Here is a 6,000-nt window from a genome sequence, read left to right on the forward strand (position 1 = left end):
TATTTTTGTCTGTTTTCCTATACTTTTTTCTTCATTTGCTATTTTAACTATTTCTTTCTGTATTTCTTTATCTTTTGCTGCCAGTTCATTATTTATGTAGATGCGATCTTTATGATACTTCAACTTACTTTTCCTATTTAGTATCTTAATTTTATCCGTGAAAGTTTCTGTGTCTATGGCATAGACTGTTTCTCCTATTTTTGTTGAGTTCCTCAGTTTTATTTGCTCCTACAGTTCTTGTGATATAAATGTTTCCATGCTTTCTTTTAGTTTCTTATCATCATCTGTATCTATTTTTAAACCCGGTATAATTAAACTTTTCTTTTTACTTGTTTTCTTCAGTTGTTCCATTCTGTCTTGTAATTGTTTCACCTCGTTTTTTAATTTTCTGTTTTCCTCCTTTATTTCTTGTAGTTGTTTATTATTTTCCATTTGTTTTTTATTTCATTCATCATTTCTTCCTTTTTTTCCATTAGTTGTTGCATCATTTTAATCATGACATCCCCTTTCTCTTCCTTTCTCTCTGTGTCACTTTTAGAAGGTGTACGCTTTGTCATTTTACTTCTTCTAAAATATTTATCCTGGTCTCTTCTCTTGCGTTTCGTTTTTTCATCTGTATCTATTTCGCTTCCTGTTCCTTTGTCACTTCTATTAATTTTCCTATATTAATTAAACTTTTTTATTACAGTAACAATTATTATTTATTATTTTAATTTAATTTAATTATAATCTTAACTTTATTCTAATTTATTTTAAGGCCGGATCTGGATTTTTGTAATAAAATTATGTGGCTTTTATTTTGATATTTAATTTCTTGTCAGCACTAATTACTTTCTTATCTGCCAAAAATAAAACCAAAAAAAAACGCGTAGGAATGTCTAAGCGGGTCGACCCCTCGGACTTTTGCCAAAACCCGTTTTTTTATCTTTCACGGAATTATTTATATACTCAAAACTTGTTAAAATTACTAAAATAGTTCTATCTTATTTGTCTGATGGTATTTCCTTTATTAACTATTATCACCTATATGCATTTAACTTTTAACACTTATTTTTGAACTCTGTTGAATTTTCTAACTTGTAATTCCCCAAATATTTGAAGTTTATTACGAAGCGAAAATCAATGAAACTACTGTTGTCACTTGCAGGACCGTCCTGACTGTAGCTGTACTGCAACTAAATCTAATGTTCAAATCTTTGTGTAGGAGATAGAGCCTTAACTTTATTAATGTCATAAGCAGCTCATCAATTTTGAGAATCATATGATCATTCTATCCAGCATAATATTTTAATATAATGCTGTCCATTAATTCAAACAGAACCATGAACAACTCATTGTTAGGAATACTAGTATGCATTAATAAATAAGCAATATTTTCCTTTACCAGGCCATAACTAAATCTTGTAGATAGCTTTTCCAGTTTTTCAGTGGACTGTCACCTGTTGCTTTAAAAAATAATTCTCAGCATCTTGAGAAGCAGATGATAGACTTAGGAGTAAAGCATTCAACTTTATTTGACTCACTTCTTGGTCTTGTTTTGAGGATCCTGACAGTGGGTCAGTTGAAAGTCCTGCAGTAGTTCGGTTAAAGGATTATCCTCAAAACTAACGACCTTTTTCATAGTTCTCTTCTTAAAAAAAAACTTTTTAACCCCTGGAGTTTACAGTAACAAGAAACATACCTCTTTTCTGGGGATTTTACGTTGAACTTCTTCCGAATGTTAAAATTAAATAAGGTTGGGCTTTTTTCTCTTTATTTACAAAGTGGCAATCACTTACTTTTGCAAATTCACTTGGATCTCTGAGTTTTCTCCTGTAAATAAATACATTTAAAACATTAATCTTTAAAAGCAATTCTAATATTTTTACATAATATTTCACTTGTTCTTATATTTTGGTTCTTAGTTTATTATTCCATTGTTACACCATTGGTCTTGGTTACTTTTAAAGGGGTAAAAATAGATCAATAGTTTTTCAACTAACAATTTATATAGTTTTGAATTTTATTCAAAAAAAATGTTAGATATTTTAACTTAAAGTTAATTAATACATTAAACCACTTTAACCTTAGTCAAATGGTTGAAAAAAAAAATAGTTATCTCCAATATTCTGTAACCAAATCCAAAGACAAAATTTAAGTTTTTAAAAAATTTATTTTTTTAGATAATGGCTGGAAAGACCCTTCGCTCACAAGCGCGTGAACTTGTTTAAATTTAAACGAGTATTTTGAGTCCAAGAATGATAAAAGGGACGAAGGACGTTTAACAATTTTCATTAGTTTAAGAGGCAAACGCAAGTAAGCTTTTTAAATATAAAGTAATTATCCTTAGAATATGTAAATATTCTAATGTATTAGAATTCTATTATTATTAGAATATTATTAATATTCTTAATAGAATTATTCTATTTAGAATTTATTAATAGAATTATTCTATTATTACATATAGTGGAAAGTTTCTATGAAACATTATATAAAAGTCAAGTTATCCCAGAGCTCATCGAACAACCAATACAAAAGGTACATAATGTAGGATCGGAGGATATACCAGATATATCACGAGAGGAAATTCAACATGCCCTCAAAAATATGAAAAATAATAGAGCTCCGGGGGAAGATGGTGTAGTCATTGAGACAATTAAATTAGGAGGTCCACTTTTGATGTCCCGAATCCAAACACTTTTTAATCTATGTCTGCATAGTGAAAACATTCCAAGTAAATGGAAGAATTCGGTTACAATCCTCCTCCACAAAAAAGGGGATAAATCAGATCTCGAAAACTATAGGCCAATTAGTTTGCTTAACCACCTATACAAGCTCTTTACTCGAATACTGACAAACAGATTAGAAGCAAAACTCGATTTCTATCAATCAGAAGAACAGGCAGGATTTCGAGCGGGACACGGAACAAACGACCATTTGCAATGCCTTAAAACTCTAGTTAAAAAGTCTATCTAATATAACAGACTCCTTGCTCTTATCTTTGTCGACTTCCACAAAGCATTTGACACAGTCGAAACAGTTGCTATCTTAAAAGCACTATCAGAATGCAGAATAGATCATAGGTATGCAAATATTATTCGAAATATATACGAAAATGCGACAACAACCGTTAACGTCCATTGCATGACTGAGAAGATAAAAATTGGCAGAGGGGTGCGGCAGGGAGATACCTTGTCGCCAAAACTATTTATAACAGTTATGGAGAACGCATTTAAACGGCTAGAGTGGGAATCAAAGGGTATTAGCATCGATGGAAAGATATTCAATCATCTCAGACATGCCGATTATATTGTTCTCATAACAGACAACTTAGGAGAAGCCCAAATATACCGATCCATTTAAAAAGAAAAGCTTTTAACCAGTTCGTTCTACCAGTCCTCACATACGGAGCAGAAACCTTAACTCTCACAAAAACATCAGCCGAAAAAATGAGAAGGACACAACGAAAGATGGAGAGATCAATGCTTGGAATAAGCTTAAGAAATAGAATAAGAAACGAGGAAGTTCGTAGACGAACCGGAGTGGAAGACATTACAAGGCAAAAATGGAGATGGGCAGGATATGTTGCAAGAATGAAAGACGACAGTTGGACAAAAAAATTGCTTGAGTGGAGACCACGGGCTGACAAGCGAAGCCGAGGAAGACCCCCAACGCGGTCAAGAATCGTAACCAATTGGATAGCAGAGGCGCAGAACAGAAGCAGATGGAAAAGTCTACAGGAGGCCTATGTTCAACAATGGACAACTCAGAGCTGATTGATGATGATGATGAACCTTAGAATCGCAAGATTAATTTCGTGGAACAATTTTCACAATCTGGAATTACCGGTGACTCGATAATATTTTCCAAAATAAAATTTTTTATAGTTTATTGGTCAAAAGTTTATTAAATTAGGCATAAAAGTTTGCATCGGCGGTCAGAATTTAATACCGTACAGAATAACGTCACTGATAAATTTGCTTCGGTCATATATTTCTTGGAAAAAAAAGTGCCTTTAATAGGTAGTTTTATAGCCAGGGTCAGCGTAAGTAGAGAATGTTGTCTTCATAAAGAAGGTACTTTGATACAATTTTTTATTAAAGTTTTCAGTAAAAATATTTCTTAAACTTGGTAGTTACCTAAATAGAAAACTACTTCTTACTTAAAATTTTATAACGGTATTATCACTTAAGATCGATACTATTACTGTAAGTTAGATGATGTGTTGTAAAAGTATCGAAGAGTGCTTGGTCCGTACCCATTGTTCTCGAAAGGAAAAGGCTGTTGAAGGTGAATCGATCAAGTAAAAATTCTGTGTAGATTTTGTAAAGTGAATTCTGATGCTAAAAAGGATAGTGATACCTTATCATTTATTTCTAGGATCCTTAATAGGCTAAGGAATGTTATCTTTCCACATTAGATATAAATTAAATCAATTTAATGACAAATACCTAGAAACGAATCTTCCAGGTCTTGATCGTATTCTTGGGCTAAAGCTAAAGCCTCATGTTTTTATTTACCTAAATAATGTCTTTGTGGTTACGGCTAAAAGGAAGTTGTCCCGAAAGTTCTTTGTAAAATATCTTAAAATAATGTCATGATAGTTCGTTTTTACCTCATATGGTAGTATTGAAAACAGTCAAACGAATTTGCGAAAAGTATTTTTAGGCAAAGTCAAGATTTGATATAACTCAGTATACAGGGTGTTTCAAAAAGGTATGTCATAAATTAAATCACGCATTCCGGAGACAAAAATAAATTGATTGAATCCAACTTACCTTAGTACAAAAGTGTACACAAAAACAGTTACAGCCCTTTGAAGTTACAAAATAAAAATTGTTTTTTTGCATTATCTCCTAAACTACTTGACATTTTGTAATAAAAATGGACACGTTAATTTCTTGTTCTGAAAGCATTTTTCATAAAAAAGAAACAACAAAATCTAAGCGCACAGAAAAATTTTAAGGGGGCTGTGCAACCCTAAATCCCCCCAAACTTTTGAGTACGTTCAAATCAAATGAATTTGGTGGCATCATTAGTTTAACACATTATTTTTAAAAAAAAATTTATCTCATTACTTTTTTCAAAAAACAGTTTTTATTGAGTTACGGCCTTTTTCATTAACCTTTAAAAAATTACGTGCAACCAAATAAATGGCTTAAATAAATTAACAAGTACAACAAATGTCTAAAACCTCTATAAATATGATATTAAAATAAATGTTCAAAATGACCATCATTTTCTTCAATACACATTCGGTATCATTTTAATAAGGAAAACCGAATGCGCTGAAAAATCATATTTTTCTGACGAAATTGATTTGCAGCTTCAATTATTCTAACCCTCAATTGTTGCTCGTCCTCTATTGTTACAGAATACACTTTCTCTTTCATAAACCCCCAAAAGCAAAAGTCCATGGAATTAAGACCTGGACTTTTGGGTAGCCAAGAAATAGGTGCGTCACGACCCCTTCCAATCCACCGACCAGGATACTGCCTACAAAGGTATTCCCGGACTTCATTACTATAATGCGGTGGAGTGCCATCTTGTAGAAACCACATACTTTGCCTTATTGCAATATTCACTTCTTCCAAATACTCCTGTAAATTTGTTGCCAAGAACTGCAAATAATTATCACCATTTAAATTGTTGGGAAGAAATACTGAGTGTATTAGATTGTTATCCACAATTCCTGTTCAAACATTAACTTTGAAAGTTCTTTGGCGATGAGTCGTTTTTTTATCGTGAGGATTTTCGTCGGCCCAAATGTGTTCTTTATGGTGGTTTGTTATTCCATTTCTACTGAAGGTAGCCTCGTCGGTAAACAAAATATTTCTATATATATATACAAGGATTTCCACAGTTTTCACTGTATTCCTTCACTCAACCGTTTTCTCCAATTTTTCCTGTTTAGCCAGTCCCCTTCCTGTAGGTTTCTTCTACTCATTGCTTCGTCCACCTCATCTCTGAAAGATCTTCGGGGTCTGCCTCTCTTTCTTCTTCCTATCGGGCTCCACTCTG

Source organism: Diabrotica undecimpunctata, chromosome 5 (genome assembly GCF_040954645.1).
Source record: "Diabrotica undecimpunctata isolate CICGRU chromosome 5, icDiaUnde3, whole genome shotgun sequence".
Lineage (NCBI taxonomy): Eukaryota > Metazoa > Arthropoda > Insecta > Coleoptera > Chrysomelidae > Diabrotica > Diabrotica undecimpunctata.